Raw genomic sequence first — 23,735 nt, forward strand, 5'->3', positions numbered from 1 at the left:
GTGATGACACTTCACTCCTACATGTGTCCATTATCCCTATGCCTTGATTGTTTATTATCCCTCTACGAGTTTATTAATTTATGATTATACTTGTGATGTGATTTGATTCATTGTTATGGTTGTTGTCTTGTGGATGTCTTGTTGATTCCCTTCGTTGTTAGGTGTCATCATAGGTCGTGAGTGTGAGTTGGAACCCCATGTCATCTCCTAGCAAAAGGGGTGGTTCCTATTTGATTCCACATGGTCAGGTGGTTTGATGCCTTCTTCCATTCAGATGTTCTTCATTGGATTCTTGTGTGCGTGGACTTGGATTTATCTTATCTCATTATGTGGATGGATCTTTGGAGCTTAATCTATGTAATAGGAATTGATATCATGTGTTTTGTATCTCGAGAAAGATGCAATAGTAAAGAAGACTGTAATTAGTATCTTGTGAACATATGAATTAGGACTTGTAGTAGGTTGATTTCAGAATGAGATGTATTGGATGAGATTACTATAAATAGATATTCATTGTGTATGTAATTCTAGATTAGAATGAAATTAAATGACTGAGTGATACAAATGGAAATATCTTGTGTGTATCTTGTGGATGGTAGTGGTTATGTTAACAATCTTGTATGCGTTGGATTGAAAGATGTTCATCCTTAGTGTTAGTTATCCTTGGAATGTGGAGATGAATGAATATGGACACTGTGATTCTTCATTATGTGGAGTTGATTCCTAGGTGTTGAGATAGTATATTTTATCATGATTTCATTGTAAATGGAAGAGAGATTATGTATTCCTATGCCACATTTTCTTATGTAATAGGACATGATGATGTAGAAACTATGATCTTGTAATGGAATAATATGATGTATTCATTGTATGGTTCATGTCTTAAGATTTTTCATTATGTAAAGATTGAGGTCCTAGGTTGGATTAGGAAATTGAATGATTAGATTATGTGCATTCTTGTTGTATCAAATGGTTCTTTAGTTGGTCTAGTAGCATAAGATCCTAATTGAAAAGAATATTAATACTGTTGGAATCCAATAACATTGAGAGAGGGGGGGGGTGAATCAGTGTTATATCGAATGAATTAATTTTAGCCTTATTAAAACATGCATACACCAACTAGTATGCTAGTACATACATAATTGAAAGAAGTAAAGAAACCAATAAGCCAATCACATAAATAAGGATTATCACACATAATTATACATGGAAATCCTCAAAGAGGAAAAACCACGATGGGATTTGTGACCCACAATATCAATCCACTGGCCATATGAAGAGATATTACAAAATATAAGGGGCCTACACTTGCAAGAATGACTACAACCTAGAGCACACCACTCAATCACAAATGAAGCCTCACTGTCTACATATAAACCCAGACTACAATTCAGAAAAGTGTTGAACTTCTAAGATAGCATCTTCTATGCCAGAATATAGTTCTGGTTTAAGCTCTATCTGTTCTAGTCTGAAACCCTAAACCATTTACCGGAATAACCCTTACACAAATATCCTCACATACATAATCTCTCTAATATATTTCATATTATATAACATTCATATATCCATCATCATCTTATAACAAAATGATCTAATCCAAATGACCTATATATCCTATACAACTTATCATGCCTTATGTCGGCTTACAAAGATAACTACAATATTAAATTACATGTCGACTAGATAACATAAATGCATGAATATGAAAAACAATCACCGATGCCAGATCCAAAAGATGCCAGCCTCCAATACTGATAACCATATTCTAAACCATTTCGGCTTGCATTTTCGGTAACTAAAGAAATCCTTCTGTCCTACCCGTGTTGGTGTAGTGTCTGTGAAGTGCCTCTCAGTACACAACTGAACCAAAACATGAAGTCAAAACAAAATACCATGTTTCCATCAATGACAACATAGTGAAAACAAATAGTTGAGTGTCAATTTCCAACAATCTCCCCCTTTGGCATTGATGGCAACCCTCATGTGAAAAATGGTCAAGGTTTCATCTGTCGGTTTCATCCTACCTACTCCCCCTGAGTTGAATCTTCATTAAAGAAAAATAATCCATACTCACATATCTCCATATCCCCCCCTAATGTATACAAATCCTTCTATGCTTTTTCACATCTATATCACTCCCCCTTTGACATCAATGGCATCTAAAAATTCTAAAAAGAATGTCAAAGATCCAAAATAAACTATATAATGAATATCTCAAAAATATCTTATCAGAGCTTAACAAATTTCAAAATTTCTAGATAAGACTTCTCCAATAGCTCAAGATAAGTATCCCAACCAGTTTTGAAAGTGTCGGAAATAGATACATGTCCATTTAATATATGTGCAAATGACTCTTTCTCATTTACCTTTGTCGGTGTGGGATTTCCAACCATATCCACACATTATTTCTTATGTACACTGAGTCAATCCAATCGAGAAATCACCAAGCTTCTCAGACTTCTGGCTCTTCTTATAATTTTGTCTCTTTTCTTTTTAAGAACAAAAATGTGGGCTTCCAAAATCAAAATTTGACCATCAATGAATGTAGTCAATAAAGTCAATCCATCAAAAGAATTATCTATATTTGCAATTTTCTCTTGAAATTATTTTATCTTCTTATCCACATTAAGTGTAAGTATATCTGTGTTACAACATACCCTATAAATATTTGTACACTACTTCAAAGAATTATCTATTAGTTTCAACTTTTCATCAATCTTCTTCTTATCAGATTCAATCACCTGATCAAATGCAGCTCTTTTAGCCTAAGTGAACCTCTCCAGTGCTTGTCGGTTTGAAATATTTTGTAAGGATTGAAAATACTTTGAAATGTGCTTAGTAATTGTATTAAGCTTTCCAGATGGGCTTGCTTCATTGTCAATCTTTCACTCTGGGACTAGTCTATGTAAAATAGTGATTGACTGATCAATAATCCCTTTATCTGTAAATCCCTCCTTCATTAGTTTTTGTGTTGCCATCATCATGAGTTCAGTAGGAGTCATCTTTGTTATGTTTTTCTTTTCAACCTATGAGGTGTCAATTGACAACAATGTGTTAGATACTTGATCAGTCCCAAAGACACTGAGAGGGGAGGGGGAGGGGTGAATCAGTGTCTAACTAGTAAACAAAATATTTAAACTTGTTTGCAACTATATAGCCCAAATTAATATACCGGTAAGCAAATAATAATGCAGTAAAGAGAAACAAAATTATAACCATCAATGCACACCATAACACAAATATTTTTGGCGAGGAAATCCGGTAGGGGAAAAACCTCGGTGGGATTTGTGACCCACAATATTTACTCACTAGACAATATGAATAAATATTACTTATACAATAGGGGCCTGCACATCCAGGAAGGCCAACAACCTAGAGCTCACTTCTCAATACAAAAATGGAGTCCCAATAACTACAATTGGATGGTTAAATCCAATGATAATGTACTACTCAAATAGCATCTTCAATGCTAGATTCAGTACCGGTTTAAGCTCTGTCAGATACCTCTACCATAAACCTTGCTTTTCTCTGCTTTTCTCTACTTTTCTCTTATTCGCTCTCATAAAATAATTACATCATAATGCATATACAGTTATTCGCTTTCATATACCGCTTACATTCATAACCTATTACATTTTCTTTCTTACAAAATTACCTACAAGATCTCATACATATATGAGTCTTTACAATTCATCATGTCAGTTATACAAATAATATTACAATACAAAATAATATTATTTCCATGTCGGCTTAGAGTGTTGTTGTGATATACTATCGGTGTAGACTAGATGTCGATGTGAATAACCTTGTAGTGCCTGTCGGTGCCAATAGATGATGTCTGTTGCCGGTGTAACTTGTGAATCATATTACCAGTTGGTTGCCATCAATGACAACATCAACTATTCTCATCTGAGTGTATAATGCCAACAATCTCCCCCTTTAGCATTGATGGCAATAGTCATGAGAAAAATCCAAAAAATGATATCCAAAAATGAAGTCAAAAACCTGAGTGTGCTCCCCCTGAGAAAATGATATCCTTCTGTACATTTTTCTCATACACCACCACTACTCCCCATTTGACATCAATGACAAAGGTTGTCAAAAGAATTCAAAATTTACCTAGAAACTTGTAGCCGGTTGTGTACAATCTGAAAAATGTCTGCTAAAACCAGTTTAAGACCTTGCAAAAATTTAGTACTGTCAGAAATTATGGTCTCTGTCTATTGGATCATCCCAGTCAGATAATGCATCTGTTGCTCCAGTGATTTGTTGTCTTGAATAGATGCCTTGGTTAGCTCATTTCAGTGTGTTAATAAGTTGTCCAATCTAGGACCAAGTTTGTTCTTCAACTCCTGAGTCTTCATTTTTAACCTTGCTTTCTCCCTTTCCAATTTATCAATCTTCTCTTCATAGATTGAGATTTCCTAATCCAAAACTAAAGTAAGTTTCAAAGAACCTATCATATTATCAAGTATATCATCAATTTCTTTTTGTGTCTTCCTTATTTCCTTATTAATATCCTCTATTAATTGGTGAGGCTTACATGCTTCCCTATACAACTCTTTGTATTCCAAAATGGTGGAATTTAGTGCCACTAACAAAGAATCAATTTGTCTAGTACATTCATTAATTGTCTTGTCAAAGGATTTATCTTTCTCTTTATTCACCCTTTCCTTAACGATTTCTTCATTTATTTTATCCACAGTTTGAATATTTGAAGAAATGAATTTGGACAATTGTCTAATTTACTCATAGACCCAACAATGTGATCAACTTTACATGTCGGTGCAATCATCTGCAAAATTGGTAAAGTGTCATCAATAGCCTTAATTGCTAAGGCATTGCATTCTATGATCTTCTTTATTGAATCTAGAAGTACATCTGTAACATTTGTAGGTCTGTAATCCATGGTGGAAGTTCTAGGCGGAATGTGAAGTTTTGCAGTTGGTTTCTTCTCATCTCTAGATGTCTATAGATTAACCTTAACCACTTCTGCTATCTTGCTTCCATCATTGACCTCTTCTTTATTCACTATTTCTTCCTTCTTCTCACTTTTGTTTTCACCCTTATTTTCATCCTTGTTGTCATCTTTATTGTTTGTCTTGTTGACTATCAGTTCAGCTACACTTTGTTCGTGCCCTATTCTAGTTTCATTTTGTGCTTCTACTTCTACTTCTATCGGTTTCTCAATGTTAAGCTGAGTATCATCAGGGATGGTTTCAATTTTCTTAACTTCAGCTATTTCCTTATCCATGACAATGTTAAAGTCCCTATTGGCATTTTGTTGTCATTGATGTCAACCAGTATGGGATGACCACTAGTAGTAGAGATGTATGTGCAACACTGCTATGAAGATGTACAAGATGAGATATCTTCCATATCACCTTGTGTTGCAGAACACCAGTAATGGTAAGGAAGATGACCTTAGGAATCACCATTGCAACAAGTTAGTGCCTAACTTGTGTGATGAGATAGAAAGGTGTTTAAGTAGTTGTTTGTGAAGAGGCAGAATATTACCTGAATCACATCAAAACTGGAAGAGAAGAATGAACCGGTATGCTATGAGGTTGCAGAGCAATAGGACTCCCACCAGATGAAGATGCATTCAACATCGGAAGCAATGACTGACAATGAATGTGCTCACATCAGTTCACATGTGCCTATTTGAAGAGAAGTTGTTCAACAAGGAATTCACATGAGCATACGACAGAAAGAAGATGGTGTTACTCCACCAAGAAAGTGGAGCTTATCTCCTATTATGCATTAAGTGCATTATAGTTTGGAGAGATAAGAGTGAAGAGGTAAAGGCAAGTACTTGAAGGATCACACTAGATCTACTGGTAAATTGAAGGAATGCCCTAAGTTCTTGAGATCGGAGTTACGCACTAAACCATAAAGAGAAGGCATGATTGAGATGCCAGTATAGAGGAAGTGTGAAGTGTTTGTCACCTTGAAAAATTGGTAGAGGAAGGAACAACATTAACACAAAGAAGGGCTGACTAGATGTAAACATAGGAATCTGACCTCACTAAAAGAAGATAGGAGTCTTGTGAAGGTTGATGACATGGTGTCATTAAGAGTGGTAATCGGTATATGAGTCCACCGGTTATATAAGCAAGGTGCAGTTGCAGAAGATTTCCCATTTGTGGGAATGAGCATACTTTGGATTTACCAGTCTGGAGACCGGTTTGAGAGTTTCATCGAGAGTTCAAGATGAGAGTAGATATGATAAGGTAACTAGTAGAATGGTTGAGACTAGAAGGGTTAACAAACTGGCAGAAGTAAGGAACTAGTAGGGTGGTTGGTCGGTGATCCTACTTGGACCAACTTGAAGTGCCAAGCTAGCAGATAGTCGATATGGATGCCACAAGGAGTCATCGTGGCAAACCTGCATTTGGATAAAGATGGAATATACATTGACAGGGTTAGTTAGCTTTAATGAAAGGTCACACAAATAATGGGACTTGTTGCAGAGCGATTACATGGGTTTAAGGATCGAGGTTCAGAAGACAACTACAAGTCAGCCTAGAGTGATTAAGAAGATCGAGGCGACAAAGAAAACAACACAATAGATCTTTCATGATTGACCAAGGGATCAGCTATGAGGGTAAAAAGAAAGTTGCCAGAGATGGAAGGCATGATCCAGGAGATGCGAATATGGTGGAGTTGTGCATTTAGATGTTAGAAAGATCAGATCATGCAAGATCTAATTGGATTTGGTTTGCCTCAAGGATGGTGAGGAAACCCTAATTGCCTAGATTTTGAATTGGTTTTTGGAGGGAAAACCAGTCTATAAGTATATGGTAGAAGAGAAAGAATTTAGTGGCTAAAATATAAACAATCGGGAGATTGAGAAGTTGAAGGTCTCTGCAGGAAAGAAGAAATTAGCCCAGTGCTCAATGAGCATCTGAGAGAAGAGTGAGAGAAAGGGAGAATTTGGTTGAAGCTTTCAACTAGTTGGAGTGAAGAACCACTAGTATTTATATGGGTCAAGCAGAAGAGAATGAGGTTATAGAGAAGGTAAATAGAGAACCGATAGAGAGTAGAGTAGGTGAAGAACAACAAGAAGAGTGAGTTGGTGTAGCAGAGAGGATATCTCACTAATAGAGAAAAATATTTGAAATGGTTGCAAGATTCACTTGTAACTTGATAACCACTTATGTACTTGACATTTACTTTGTGAACACTGAGTTGTAGCTTGGTGCAGGGGTTGTAGCTCCTTGGGTTGGTGCCCTAAAGTTAAGGGTTGGTGCTCCTGTGGGTTGTAGCCCATAAATCAGGTAGGGGTTGGTGCCCTAAATTTTGTAACTTTGATTTACTGTGAGGTTGGATTGGAGCAGTAGACTCCAGCAACATTACTCACTGAGGTTTTTCCCATCTTGGGTTTTCCTCATATATGCTGGTGTTATGAGATATCTTCTTGTGTGTGTATGTATTTGATTTAGTATCATCACTAACCAGTAAGTCTGCATTGTGTTTGGTTCATAAACCAGTATTCTCACAAAGAAGAGCTAAAGGGAAGATTTTAGAGAACCACTGATTCACCCCCTCCCCCTCTCAATGGTGCATTGTGTCTAACAATTGGTATCAAAGCATATGTTCCTAGTTAGAAGAGTGTTCTCTAACTTGGGTAGATTCTGGCTTTAGGACACAATGGTTTGTCTAGTATCATTCTCCGCTCCCATATTTGATGGTTCAAATTTTTCTATTTGGAGCTACAGAATGGAAGTTTTTCTATCCTCTATAGGGTTTGATGTATGGATGTTAGTAGTTGATGGTCTCCCTAGAAAGGTCAATCTTCCTACTGGATTTGTAGAAGAAAGAAAAAACCAGTGTAATAAAGAAGCCATGAAGGCTATTTTCAGTGGACTCACCGATGACGTCTCTTCACAGGTGGACAAGTGTAAAATAGCAAAGAGCTTATGGGAAAGGTTGAAGAAGCTCTATGGAAATGAACCCTCCACTGTAGAACCAAAAATTGAAGCAAATATGAGAAATACCTCTCATATTTATCTGGATGATGAACATATATCTGCTAGCTACCATAGCAGTGATGAAGAAGGAGCTTAGTTTTTCATGGCTCAAGAATCTGAAAGTGGTTGGGCAAATAGTTCCCCTCAACAAAATATGTTGAGCAGTGATGATGATCAAAATGAAGACATGGTAGATAGATCTTTCCATCAAGATCCTTCTGATGATGAAGAAGTAGCATAAATTATCCTTGAAGGAGAACTTGTAAATACTCTTGAAGAACTCAATAAAGTTAAAAGGGAATACAAGCTTTTCAAGAATGTTGCTATTGTGGAGCAGAACTGGTTAGTCAAATGCCTTGAATAATCTGAGAAATGCATCTCAGAGTTGAAGACTCAGAAAAAAGACACCAAGAAATGCCAGTGTGAAGATCTATCCTCTTAGCTAGAGATAAAAGACAAAAAACTTCAGTGGCTGCATGAAGAAAAGAAAGGCTAGACCTCTCCAGTTAGAAATGTTTCTTTAAAGAAGGTTGACCTGACCACAACCAGTGTGGACTTACAAAAAAAAGTGAAGATCAATGCTGCAAGAAGGCATCTTCATACAGATCCCAGAGGTAAGGGGAAGATGGAAGAAGAAAACTCCACCAGAAGCAGGAAGAAGGGGAAGTAGCAAAGCAGATCCTCCATTGGCACAGGACTGAAAAATGCTACCACCCACAGGAGGAAGCATGCATGGGAGAAGAAGAAGAGATCAGATGGAAGAGGTTCTCAGAATGGACAACTAAGGATCCATTCTAAAAAGGGTGAAGATGGAGATGCAAAACCGGCAAGATCTCCTCATGCATGGTAAAGTAAATATGTAAGTCACATGTCATCATTTACTGGTTACTACTTTACATGTAATGTTTATGGCCATAAGGAAAGGGAATGTAGAAAGAGATATAGAAAGAATAATGTAGGATCTCATAGAAATCATACTTATGGGAAAGATGTATCCAGAAGTAGATACATGTATATTCCTTCTCCCGGTTATGCAAAGATTGTTTGTCATAACTACAATGCATCTAGCCATAGAGAGTTTGAATGCAGGAAGAAGAACCTGCAGTTATATAGAGACCGACAAAATGGTCATGCTCTGCAAATAAGTGATGACAGAGCATATGGGAGGCAGAGATCTGCATGGAACCAAAGGAGAAATGTCCCTGTAGGAGTAAGAGGTTCATTGGTTTTGGTTTCTAATCAAAGCAACATGACCAGGAGAAGATGGTCAAGCCGGTATGTCAAGAGATTTCCCAGTCATAAGGTTGGGATGGATATTTTGTGCTACTATAGCACTACTTCTAGTTGTAATGGAGAATCTACAAGTGCAAGGATCAATCAGCAAGAGAAGAAGAGAATTTCTCCCAAGCCTAAAAATAGGAAGAAGAATGAGTCCAAGTAGGTATGGAGGAAGAAGACCATGGATCGACACTATGCACTCTTTGTACAGGTGATATCTCCTAAGGCCTAAAGGAGATGCAGGATCTTAGGGGGAGTAATGCACATTTAAATAATCATTCACCTCCTCAGTGAAGATGGAAACATGGAAGATCATACTGTTGCCGGTGTGAAAAAGGAAAATGCAAAGATAAGTATGTGTAGATGCTACCTTGACTACTCACCTTCAGATCAGTGATGGATCACCACTGCATATGTTAAGAAGTAATGGTTAATGATTGGTATCATGTGTTAACCAGTATGTGCAGGATGTTACTGGTATAAGTGCTAAGAGAAACTTGCAAGTTATAGATGATAATGAAGTTGGAAGTTCATTGCATAACCCCGGTAGCATGGCATTAGGAGTTTGTATCTTGGGTGGTATTGGAAAATACCTGAATGACATATGTTTGGCCTGGTTATTGATAATGCAGGCATGCATATTTTTTTTGGGCTAACCAGTTTTGATTTCTGGCATGATGATAACATTGTCTAGCATTGTGTAGATCCAGAATCATGTCATAAGTTGTGGTGGATATAATGAAGTTGAAAGATCATCATATGATCACATATGCATAGCTGAATCAATATATAGAGGAAATTTGGGTCCTGGTACTGTATGTGATCGATGATGAGGACATGAGATGTATGACTCAGGGGGAGTTCAAGTGCTCATCATGAAGAGTCTCATAATGAAGAGTCAGCTTACGTGAACTTGCAAGGATATTGGCTGCTCAAACTACAAAAGATGGAGATTGCAGAGGTATTGTAGGTTGACCGACAGATGAGCAGTATTCACTGACACATTAACAATTAGTATTAGTCATTTTGAGCTCAAATGGTTTTGGACCTGCATACTTAATCAGTGTCAGTTGATGGTTAAGTTCCCCATCTCAAGTACTGTGACTTGAGAAGATGTAACAACCGGTGACAAGATAATAAGTGGTATTAAAGGAAGTGTTACATCCAATAAAGGAAAAGGGGGAGAAAGAATAAATATAGGGAGGAATGATATCATGACAGTTCCCTTTGTCATTATTGTCAATGGGGGAGAAGGGTTATGTAGTATATTGGATACTACATGTGCTAACATCAATGCCAAAGGGGGAGATTGTTGTCATTGTGTTGTCATTGATGTCAACAGGTATGGGATGACCACCAGTAGTAGAGATGTATGTGCAACAATGCTATGAAGATGTACAAGATGAGATATATTGAATATCACCTTGTGTTGCAGAACACCAGTAATGGTAAGGATGATGACCTCAGGAGTCACCAGTGCAACAAGTTAGTGCCTAACTTGTGTGATGAGATAGAAAGGTGTTTAAGTGGTTATTGTGATGAAGAGGCATAATATTACCTGAATCGCATCAACACTAGAAGAGAATAATGAACCAGTATGCTATGAGGTTGTAGAATAGTAGGACTCTCACCAAATGAAGATGCAGTCAACATGGGAAGCAATGACTGACAATTAATGTGCTCACATCAGTTCACATGTGCCATTTTGAAGAGATGCTTCTCAATAGGGAATTCACATGAGCATACAGCAGAAAGTAGATGGTGTTACTCCACCAAGCAAGTGGAGCTTATCTCCTATTATGCATTAAGTGCATTATAGTTTGGAGAGATAAGAGTGAAGAGGTAAAGGCAAGCACTTGAAGGATCACACCAGATCTACCAATGAATTGAAGGAATGCCCTAAGTGCTTGAGATCAGATTTATGCACTAAACCGTAAAGAGAAGGCATGATTGAGATGCCAGTACAGAGGAAGTGTGAAGTGTTTGTCACCTTGACAAACTAGTAGAGGAAGGAAGGATGAGTAGATGTTGTTGGCACATGCACACTCCAATGAGAAATTGTAGGTGATTGAAGGTATTGTCATTGATGGCAACCTTGCAATCCTATGATACCGGTAGGCACCGACACTGACAGACTCAACACTGGCACACAAATCACCGGCACCATGGCTAACAAGAATTTTGTATTTAATTGTAAAATATTTTGTAAGACAACTTTGTGGATTGGAGCATGACTCATATATGTATGAGATCATTGTAGATCATTTAGTAAGTAGAAAATGGAAGGATTAATGTAGACCTAATATGTGAATTGTAAGGTAGACATTGGATAAGGGTTTATGTATATTGTAGAGCTTAAACCGGTACTGAATCTAGCATAGTAGATGTTGATTTGAAGCAGTACAAGACATTAGATTTGTATAATCCATTTTGTAAGTTAGTGTGAGTTCTTTTTGTAATTGAGCAGTGAGCTCTAGGCATTTGGCCTTCTTGCATGTGTAGGCCCCTATTGTAAGCAGTAATATTCTCTTATTGGCCAGTATTCACCCCCCCCTCTCAGTATCTTTGGGAATCCTAACAATTGGTATCAGAGCCTGGTCCTCTATTTTCATAAGCCTAACAACTTGAGGAAGATATTGACACCGATAGAGATGGAAAACTTGAGAAAGCAATTGGAAACAACTTCAGACTATGATGCAGAAAAAGTGAAGAATATCAAACTTGAAGATGACCTGAAGGTTGCACAGGATATTATTTGAGGACTTCAAGAAAATTTCACTATAGCTAGGAATAAGAGAAGAGAACTTTGTGAAAAGATGCAGAATGATGAAGATGAAAAAGAAACTCTTAATGATCTGGTAAACAAACTAAGACAAGAAAATAGTACAATGAAGAATGAGATGCAAGATATGACTATGAGATTTTGTAAAGAAACTGAAAATCGGAAGAAGAATGAAAAGGACTTGGTTAGAAGACTGAATGATGCTAGAAATGAAAACACAAACTGACCTACTAGAGGTCGAGACAAGTAAATTTACTACTACAACAGATAGCATGGAAATTGTAAAAATAGCTGGGCAGACATCTGGTACTTCAATTATAGAATTCAGACCAATGAATGTGACAGAGGTATTATTGGATTCTATTAAGAAGATCACTGAATGTAATGCACAAGCCTATAAAGCTATTGATGACACAATTCCTATTCTTAAACTGATAGCACCCAAGTGCATTCTAGGAAGTAAAGATTCTTTAGGTCAACTAGATGCATTGTCTAAATACATCACTGATAACATTTTGATAGTTGACCAGATAAATGAGGACACATTCAAGGAGAGAATGATTAAGGAGAAAGACAAATTCTTTGAGGAATTAGTGAAGAAGAATAAGGAGAAAATAGAAACCTTATTACCGGCACTAGGAGAAACAATTTTGGATTTCAAGAAATTGTATAGAGACACCTGCAAAACTAATATTTTGACAGAGAACATAGATTTGAAGATCAACAGAGCTCAAGAAGACATTAACAATATTGCTAACAATTTAATAGGATCATTAGATTCATTTTTGGAAATTGATAAGAACATTGCAGATTTTGAAGAGAAAATTGAGAAGTTGGAAAAAGACAAAGAGAAGATAAAGGATAAGGCAAAGAACCTAAAATGCAAACTAGGTCCTAAACTAGATTACCTCATTTCTTTGAGAAAAGAAATTTTTGAGGCTTTGGTTCCCAGAATTAAGACACCAAAAGAGAAAATGCACATACTAACCAGTATAATTCAAAGAACAGAAGCGGCATTAAATGATAGTAAAATATTCAGCAACAATCAAAACTAGGTATTGGCAGATCTTTTCCAGATTGTAACCGCCCAGTTACAAGGATCTAGGCAGGAACCACACTCCACTGATAGTGAATGACAACCTTTGCCATTGATGTCAAAGGGGGAGTAGTGAGATGAGAAAAATGATCAAGACAAAGACATCATTAGCTCAAGGGGAGCATACATTTTTGACAACACAGTTTTGGCAAATTCTTTTTGGGCAACATTTTTGGACACTTTTTGGATTTTCTCATGAGTGTTGCCATCAGGAGATTGTTGGAAAATGCACACTCTAATGAGAAATTGTAGGTGATTGAAAGTATTTTCATTGATGGAAACATTGCAATCCTATGATAGCGACATGCACCAACACCAACAGACTCAACAGCAGCACACAGATCACCGACACCAAAAAGATTGATCACCGACACCATGGCCGATAGGAATTTTGTTTAAAAGTATTTTGTATTTAACTGTAAAATATTTTGTAAGATGACTTGGTGGATTGTAACATGACTCATATATGTATGATATCATTGTAGATCATTTAGTAAGTAGGAGATGGAAGGATTAATGCAGACCTAATATGCAAATTGTAAGGCAGACATTGGATAAGGGTTTATGTATATTGCAAAGCTTAAACCGGTACTGAATCTAGCATAGTAGATGTTGATCTGAAAGAGTACAAGACATTGGATTTGTATAATCCATTTTGTAAGTCAGTGTGACTTCTTTTTGTAATTGAGCATTGAGCTCTAGGCACTTGGCCTTCCTACATGTGTAGGCCCCTATTGTAAGCAGTAATATTCTCTTATTGGCCAGTAAGAGAATATTGTGGATCACAAATCCCACCAAGGTTTTTCCCACACCAGGTTTCCTCATTAAAATTAATGTGTTATGGTGTGTCTCTTATGTTGTGGTTATTGCTCTTATTTACTGCATTATTTTTGGTTTACCAGTACATAGTTTTGATATGCTTTTCATGCTATAAGTTAAGAAAATTATTAGACCAGTCAGATACTGATTCATCCCCCCTCTTAGTATCTATGGGAATCCTAACATATGTAAACATAGGAATCTGACCTCATTGAAAGAAGATAGGAGTCTTGTTAAGGTTGATGACATGGTTTCATCAAGAGTGGTAACCGGTATATGAGTCCACCGATTATATAAGCAAGGTGCAGTTGTAGAAGATTTCCCATTTGTGGGAATGAGCATACTTTGGATTTACCAGTCAAGAGACTGGTTTGAGAGCAGATATGATAAGGTAACTAGTAGAATGGTTGAGACCAGAAGGGTTAGCAAACCGGCAGAAGTAAGGAACCGGTAGGGTGGTTGGTCGGTGATCCTACTTGGACCGACTTGAAGTTCCAAGCTAGTAGATAGTCAATATGGATGCCACAGGGAGTCAACATGGAAAACCTACATTTGGATAAAGATGGAATGTACATCGATAGGGTTGTTGCAAGGTTGGTCAACTTTAATAAATGGTCACAAAAATCACAGGACTTGTTGCAGAGCGATTGCAGGGGTTTGAGGCTTGAGGTCTGGAAGACAACTACGAGTCAACCTAGAGTGATTGAGAAGATCGAGGCGATATATAAAATAGCACAACATATCTTTCATGATTGACCAAGGGATCAGCTATAAGGGTAAAAAGCAAGTCGCCAGAGATGGAAGGCATGATCGAGGAGATGCAAATATAGAAGAGTTGTGCATTTAGATGTTAGAAAGATCAGATTGTGCAAGATCTGATTGGATTTGGTTTGCCTCGAGGATGGTGAGGAAACCCTAACCGCCTAGATTTTAAATTGGTTTTTGGAGTGAAAACCAGTCTATAAGTATATGGTAGAAGAGAAAGAATTTAGCACCTAAAATATAGACAATCGGGGGATTGAGAAGTTGAAGGTCTTTGCAGGAAAGAAGAAATTAACCTAGTGCTCAATGAGCATCTGTGAGAAGAGTGAGAGAAAGGGAGAATCTGGTTGAAGCTTTCAATTGGTTGGAGTGAAGAACCAATAGTGTTTATACTAGTCAAGCAGAAGAGAATGAGGCTACAAAGAAGGTAAACAAAGAACTGATAGAGAGTAGAGTAGGTGAAGAACAACAAGAAGAGTGAGTTGGTGTAGCAAAGATGATATCTCACCGATAGAGAAAAATATTTGAAATGGTTGCAAGATTCACTGGTAACATGATAACCACTTATGTATTTGATGTTTACTTTGTTAACACTGAGTTGTAGCTCAGTGCAAGGGTTGTAGCTCCTTGGGTTGGTGCCCTAAAGTCAGGGGTTGGTGTTCCTTAGGTTGTAGCCCATAAATCAGGTAGGGGTTGGTGCTCCTTGGGTTGGCTCCCTAAACTTTGTAACTTTGATTTACTGTGAGGTTGGATTGGAGTAGTAGACTCCAACAACATTGCTCACTGAGGTTTTTCCCATCTTGGGTTTTCCTCGTATATGCTAGTGTTATGAGATGTCTTCTTATGTGTGTATGTATTTGAGTTAGTCTCATCATTAACTGGTAAGTTTGCATTGTGTTTGATTCATAAATCGGTATGCTCACAAAGAAGAGCTAAAGGGAAGAGTTTAGAGAACCACTGATTCACCCCCTCCCCCTCTGAATGGTGCATTGTGTCTAATAGTCCCAAGTATCCACATTCATAGTAAAAAGAATGTTAGACTCTGGATTAGTGTCATCTCTTGTCATTTCCTTTGCCTTCTCTTCAGATTGACTATCAGTTTGTGTTGGTACCTCTGCAGTTATTGGTGAGGTGTCTTGTGCCGATGGAGGAAGGTTATCCTTGACCATGATATCAGGTACACTTCCAATTTTCCCTTTACCTTTATCTTTCTGATATACCTTAGAAAATACATCAATTTTTTGTCTATCCTTCTCTTCTTTCTTCTCTCTCTCAACAAAAAATATATCCCACTTATCTGTTGTTTCATCTTCTATTTCTTTAACTCTATCAGCCATAAGACTAACCTATCGGTGACCACTCACAAAAACTATTCTATTGGCTTTTGATATTAGTTCATCAATTTCCTTCTTCAAATTAACAAGATGCACAACTAATAGAGCTTCTACCTTTAATTTCTTGTCAAGCTCCATGACAGACATTCACTTAGCCTCTAATCCTAAGTATAAATCATTAGGCAGATCATCTACAACTTCAATAAGAACATATATATATTAGGATATAAAATAATACTTTCTTCTATAGTATCCTTATCTGAATCCTTGAAAGAATGAAGGAATTTATTCACATTACAAAGGTTACCATCTTGGGTGATTTCATTGATCAACTCTTCTAGTGAAAGAGTATTTGGTGCCTTAGGTTTAGATTTCTTCTTCGGACCACTGGGATCTCTTACTGCCTATTGTTTCTTTCTCTATGTCCTTGACTTCTTGGGAGATGGAGTAGGTGTCGGTGAGGGTTTTCTTTTCTTCCTGTCCACTCTCTTGAATTCAGTTGCCTGATCAGTGTCAAAATCAAATGAAGTAGCCATAGGGGAAATGTGAGCTATCGGTTTCTGCCCTAATTGAATTTCTTTCACACTAGCAATAATACCACCAAGATTCATCAATCCTTCTATAACATCCTTTACCATCTTAGAAGCATCTTTCATAAATTTATCTCTTTTCTTCCTCTACTTCATCATAGATACACCACTTTCAATAGTTTCAGCATTACCAAATATTTCCTCTATTGGTTCTAGTGAAGCATCTAGGAGTATTTTATCATATGAATCCAAGATGTGTGAATCCACCTCATATCCCATTTTTGTAATCCAGACAGTTCTGGGTCTAACTACCTCCATACAAATTTCATCTCTTTTCACTACAAAGTGTATCTGTTTATCATATTTATCCACAATGCTTTGGGGAATCCTTTCCCTTTGTCTCATTTTAGCTTGGAAATTCTTGAAATAGTCTTTAATCAACTCATCACCATTAGATCCTACAGCGGTGATTGCCTCCTTTATCTGTTTTCCAATAGAAATATAATAGGCAAAATCCTTATGTCCTATACCAGGAATCTCTTTTGAAAAGTAAAGCATTAAACACACTATCAGACTTCCAAATTTGAAGGTTCCTTTCTTATCACCTTTGATTTTGTGCAAATTCTCTAATAGTTCATCCTTTAACCATTCATAGATGTCAATTTTAGCATTGTTTAATATCATCTCATGAGAACTATGAATGTAGGAACTAGATACAGAATTCAACCTGTTAGTATGACCAACTTTATAGCCAATGACCATGCTAGCAAATTTAACATTTTTATCCTTTATATCATTGACCCTTAGTGTCTGGTTGTCAAATGTAGCTCTAGTTAATCTCATAACCTCTTTGTTAGGGATTTTCTTCTTCTTATCGGGTCTAGAACTGGTGGAGGGTAAAGTAGTAACAACCCTTATAGCCTCTTTAGTGATCTTAAAAACTAAGTCCAACCATATAAATTCACCATGAACCCTGCCATGAACCTTGCTAAGGACATAGTGGATGGCTTCATCTAAGAATTCTGGCATATGGAGGATATCTATGAAACCTAAATCCTCAACTACCTTGTGTTTCGGTTTTACTACCCCATGCTTGTCAGTGATAATATTCATGTACATGTTCTTCAAATATTTGGACCCTAAACTTTGTATGTAGCAATGTATGTATGCCCTAGGGTCTTCAGCAAACACAACTCCCTTTGGGATTCTAGAAAATGCACCAATGGAGTCATCCAGTTTTGCTATCTTAGGAATGATTTTTAAAATGGGTCTAGGTCGTTTTATGTTCTCCACAATGGTAGGGTTTGCTATGAATTCAGGAATGGAGGATGAGGAAGCCATTGCAAAAGATAAATACCTTTTAACTGAGAAATTCTTGAATGCTCTGAAAGACCTTTGTTGCTTCGCCTTTAGAATTCCTTTGCTCAATTCACTCTCTTTGAATGCTTGTATGCTTGGTGAGATGAAATGAGAAGTTACAATGCCTTTATAACCAAAATTTAACTTACAACTGCAATAAATGCTTCGTTGATGAAGTGAAAACTCCACATATCCATTGGTAAAGAAGAGTTATAACTTCTTGTCACCAACAAAGGGTAAATGCTTGATCTTCAATTAGTTTCCTTACCCCTAAGGATTATTCCTTATTTAGATGAAGAATCTTCTGTCAGTGCAAGATTTCTCTATTCTGTCAGTGCAATGATAGATTCATCAATTCTCTCATCTCTCTTCCTAATCCATTGTTTAGAAAATTCTTTCTTGATTTCAGTTACCTTTTCTTTGCCTTTGTTATTGGATCCTTTATTGTTCGTCGATATAGTCTTACTTCTACAAAATTTTGCAATATGCCCAATATTGTTACATGCATAACAAGTTACATTATTTCTCTAAATATCCTTTCCATAACCTTGACTGGTTTGAGTTCTGCATTGATTAGATAAATGTCCAAATATACCACAAACATAGCATTTCACATTCATTCTACAATTGTCTGAGTTATAACCATTTTTATTGCATTTGGAACATTGACCGGTGGGTAAGTCTATATTCTTATCATTCCTAAATTTGCACTGATTTACTATATGACCAAATTTGTTGCAATTAAAACATTTCCCATTGAATTTATAAGCATTAGGTTACCTTATCAGTTTGCTCTGATCATGATTGTTTGCAGTCCCAGAACTTTCTCCATGTTCAAATCCAAGTCCAACTATTTTTTATTAATGAAAAAGCAGGTTTTGAAGGGGCCCCGAAACCCTTTACAAGCAAGACTTAAACATCAAAGCCATGAGAAACAAAGAGGAACAGAACTAAAAGGAAAAAACCAATGGAAAACCAAAGAAAACCCACAAAAGCCCCTAAAAGCCAGCAGGTCATCTAGGAATCAAATTTTATCCAGGGCTTTAGCCAGGGTGCTGCTAATTTCTTGCAACTCTTCGATGTTGTCTTTGAAGTTGGGAGGGTCCTTAGCCGCAGCAGCCACAAATTTCTTGATACTGGCCCTAGTTCTCTTCGTAGTTCCACCCGTCGGGGTAGCATCACCACCACTTCCAGTCTGGATGGTCTCCTCCTCCAGGTCAAGATCCACAACCGGTTTAGGAGTATGGTCAAAGACCTTGGCAAAGTCTTCCAAGTTTTTGGTGATATCAGAGAGGATACTTGGGATAATTCCCATCAAATTTTTCATCGCTTCTTTTCCCTCTTCCAGTGATTTTACCTTATTCTCCATTTCTTGCTTCCAATTAATATGCTCTCTATTTTCATCCTCCCTCTTTTTATCTGAATTTATCCCTTGCTTCTCTAGGTTTTTCAAGGTTTTGTAAGTCCATCTATCGAAATTCATTCTGGCCTCCGAGAGCTTCTTGAGATTATCCAGGATAAGCCCCTCACCAGCACTTTCCTTGTCCTTGCTATCCCTTTCCTTAGTCAAGTTCTTCTCAGAGCCTTTGTTTGTTTCCTTCTCAGAATTAACTTTGGTTTCCTCATTATCCTTGGGAGCCATCTCCTCCATCAGATGGCTATTGTCCTTACCAAGGTAATCACTTGGAATAGGGCTATCTTGACCAGGCTTGAAATCTCCACTTTCTTCCTTGTTGCCCAGCTCCTCTTCCTTCTAGCTATCTTCACCATTAGAGTCATCCGTCTCCATACCACTACTTTCCTTGACAATGTCTTCAGTTTCCAACTCGGGGGATCTTTTCATTTTCTTGCTGGATGACACCTTCTCCTTGCTAGTATCTCCCTCTTCCATCCTCCTTTTACCTAGGGAAGTGGAAATCCTCTTATTTTCCTACAGAGTGAGGGTTTTGCAATGCTTATAGATGAGCAGTAGGAGCTCATAGTGGAGAATTGGGCTAGAAGGGTTAGTCTTGTTCTTATTCAGGGACCTAGAGAGGGATCGAAAATGGTATTAGGGCAAAGACACTTTTTTGTCATGTCTGAAATGGCTTAAGAGCATGAAGTGGTAGGTGTAGGCCCTGGAGAAATGGCCTTCAACCATAATATACTCCATGATTGCGTTCAGAACCCAGCCCCACAACTTCTTGATGTTTGCAGCATCGTATTAGCCCCTAGTAGCCTTGCCAATTTTGGCCCGCTCTTTCTCTTTCCATGGGAACAGGGTAACCGCATTGTTGGAGACCTTGAGGTCTCAAAAGAAGTTAAGCTCGGTGTGGGGCATTCCAGTCACAGTAGAAATAAACCTACTGTCCAACTTAAATTTAACTCTATAAAGTTTAAAAGAGCCATTAGACTAGTTTTCAGAAATCTTAGAAACGGCCAAGTTGACCCTACCTTTGTCATAGTCCTCAAGCTTTTCCATGAAGCTAATGAGAGAGCCCTTCTCTAGCTTTGCCCAGACTTTAGGCATTTCTTCCCAGGTCAACGCGTTGTCAGGTTCTTTGCATCTTAGATCTCCTCCCATTTTCGAATGCAGGATATCAACTCTGTTTCTCTACAAATTGAGAACCTCTTTCCCGATGCAACTCAAATTATCGCTCTGAGTAACCCACAAAGCATGTGGCAATTTTTTGGAGATAGTAGGAGATCTACCATAGTGCTAGGTAATGATGGCCTTTCCAGTGAGGCGCAAGTGATGCTTTTTACTTGTCATGATTTAATTGTCCTTCTCTCCCCGTATAACGGTCCTTTCTGAGTATCTCTTTAATATTTAAATTGAGATCATCCTCATGCCAAATCATTTGAACATCAGAATTAACTCCAGTATTCACTAGATAGTTAGCAACACTGTTTTGCTATCTGAAGGCATGTTGGATAATAATTTCTTTGAAACTAGCGATAATCTCTCTAGCTTTCATGATGATATTCTCAATAGACCAAGAAGGCTCCGATTCCCCCTTTAAGCACTTAATAATATTAAGTGAATCCCCCTCAAGCAATATTTTATCATAATTGAGATTTTTGGCTATAATTAAAGTATGCAAGGCAGCGGAGGCTTCAGCAAAATGGCTAGTTTGATTCCCTAGAGGACCAGCCACTGCCTTAAGGCAACTTCCAGCAAAATTCCTGATAATGCCCCCATATCCAGCTTTACCCGAATTTCCTTTAGAAGCCCCATCGAAGTTGACCTTAATCCATCCCTACAGGGGGAAACACCACACAAGACCTTCTCTTCCTTTCTCCTTGCTAGTAGTGGAGGTAGAAAGATTCCATCTGTCTTTGAAATCCTCTATAGCAGCAAGTCCCTGATCAGTGCCATAGAGGCATTCAAAAATAATCCTAAAGATTTTGTCTGCAACCACTTCAGGAATAGCCCTTTTATCTCTGAAAATCTTGTTGTTGCACTCTTTCCATATATTCCAAATAACAATTGGCAAAGTAAGTCTCCAGGTCTCCACAATTTTAGGATTAGAGTTAGGACAATGCCATTGAAGCCAAGTGTCACCAAGAGAGTTCGGGAAGACCTAGCTCAGGTTCCACCTAGATAGGATGATTTTCTAGATGTCCTGGCTAAAAGAGCATTGATTGAGAATATGGCAAGTGGTCTCTTCTTCCCTGCAACAAAGAGAACACATGTTAGGAAAAATGATGCCTCTTTTATGAAGATTATCCAGGGTTAGTATCTTATTTTGGATGAAAATCCAAAATAAGATGTTGACTTTGGGAACTAAGTTCTTATTCCAAACTTTAGCCCGGATGGGAGTAGCTTCCACCAGGACATTATGAATAGCCACAGCAAAGGAAATAGAGTATTTCCCATCCAGATTTTTCCCCCATATTAGAATGTCATCTTTGTTGTGTCTAGGGATTTTAGCAAAAAGAGCAATTTGAAGGAACTTGAGATTTGGGCACTGCTAGCTAAAGTCAATCCAATCCCCATTTATCCAGTAATCTCTTACCATTTCACCATACCTACATTTGAAGTTGTCTTTCCAATCTTTGATGATAGGGATTTCCTCCAGAGGTCTATCCAGGATTCATCTATCTTCCCAAAATCTTATTTTCCTCCCATCCCCAAGGTTCCAAGTTTTGTCAGCAGTAGCCCAACCTTTAGCAGATTGCACTGCATTCCAAATGGCAGATCCATCAACAGAGAAAGAGTTGTCAAACAATTCTTCCTCAAAAAGTTGCATATAGAGATATTTGTTTTTCCAAATAGAGTTCCATTCTCTTTCCTCCCCTTTGAATCTCCAAATTTGTTTGGCTAATAAAGCTTTATTCATAGAACTAATGTTCCTTAAGCCCAGCCCACCTAAGGCCTTAGGGGTACAAATGTTATTCCAGGCTATAAGGGGGATTCTATTTTTAACTTCCACACCCGATCGAAGGAACTTTTTTTGGATTCTTTCAATAGCTTTTGCAAACTTTGAGGGGATTTTGAACAAGCTAAGAGCATACACAAGAAGATTTTGGAGAGTGGCTTTGAGTAGAGTGACTTTACCAGCTTGACTAAGAACAACCCATTTCCAGCTAGTGAGTTTCAGGTTGAGTCTATCAATTAACTTATTCTAGAAGGAATCCTCAGGCTTGAGACAAAGAGGAAGCCCCAAATAGGTAGAAGAAAACTCAGATATGTTACAACCAAGAATCCTACCAATCCTAATTTTCCTTTGGGCTGGGGTGTTGATAAAAAATAGAGAGCTTTTATCCCATTTGATTTTTTTACCAGAGGCAGATTCATAGGTATTTAGAATGATTTTCATGTTTTTGGCTTCCAAGATGGTGGATTCACCCATGGTGGTAGAATCGTCAATGAATTATTCATGAGAGCAAACAACATTGGATGAAGAGGGTTTCAGACCCTTAAGATTTCCTTCTTCCACATTTTTAAGGATGAATCTACCCAGGCATTCAGCAAGAATGGTAAACAGGATAGGGGAGATGGAGTCTCCCTATCTAAGACCTCTGGAGCTGTTGAAGAAATTAGACGGGGATCCATTACCAATAACAACAGAGGAGGAAGTTTCCATGAGTTGAGAACAGAGCTGGATAACTTTGTCACCAAAACCAAATGATTTCATGATCCTAAAGAGAAACTGCCAGTTCAATCTATCAAAAGCTTTGGCCATGTCTAACTTAAGGAAGAATCCCTATTTACTCACCACTTTCAGGGAGTGGATATTTTCATGAACAGAGATAATAGAGTCCAAAATTTGTCTTCTGGGGACAAAGCCATTCTGTTGGACAAAGATAATCCTTGGGAGAACATCTAGCAACCTGGAAGTCAAAACCTTGGAAAGGATCTTGTAGACAGAGTTACACAAGATGATGGGTCTAAACTTGTTAAGAGAATCAGCTCCGGGGATCTTTGGGATAAGGACAATGAAAGTGGCATTCAGTCTTCTGGAGCCAAAGAATTCATTAACACCATTGCAAATGTCCGCCTCCATAATGTGCTACAATTTTTGGAAGAAAAACATGGGAAAGCCGTCCAGGCCAGGGGATTTATCACCCTGAAAGGAAAACACCACCTTTCTGATTTTAGGATTATTGGGAATATGGGATAAGAGGTGATTGTCAGCTTTCGATAGGATAGAAGGGATAGCTTGTAAAAGTGTATTTTTCTTACTGTAATCCAGGTTGTCCACTTCACCCAACAAGGTACTGAAATGCTCGAGAGCTTCCTTCCTGATGTCACAATCCTCTGTTAGGACACCTTTATTGCAAGTTAGTCTGGATATTCTATTGGCTGCCCTGTGCAAC

Source organism: Cryptomeria japonica, chromosome 10 (genome assembly GCF_030272615.1).
Source record: "Cryptomeria japonica chromosome 10, Sugi_1.0, whole genome shotgun sequence".
In the NCBI taxonomy this organism is placed as follows: domain Eukaryota; kingdom Viridiplantae; phylum Streptophyta; class Pinopsida; order Cupressales; family Cupressaceae; genus Cryptomeria; species Cryptomeria japonica.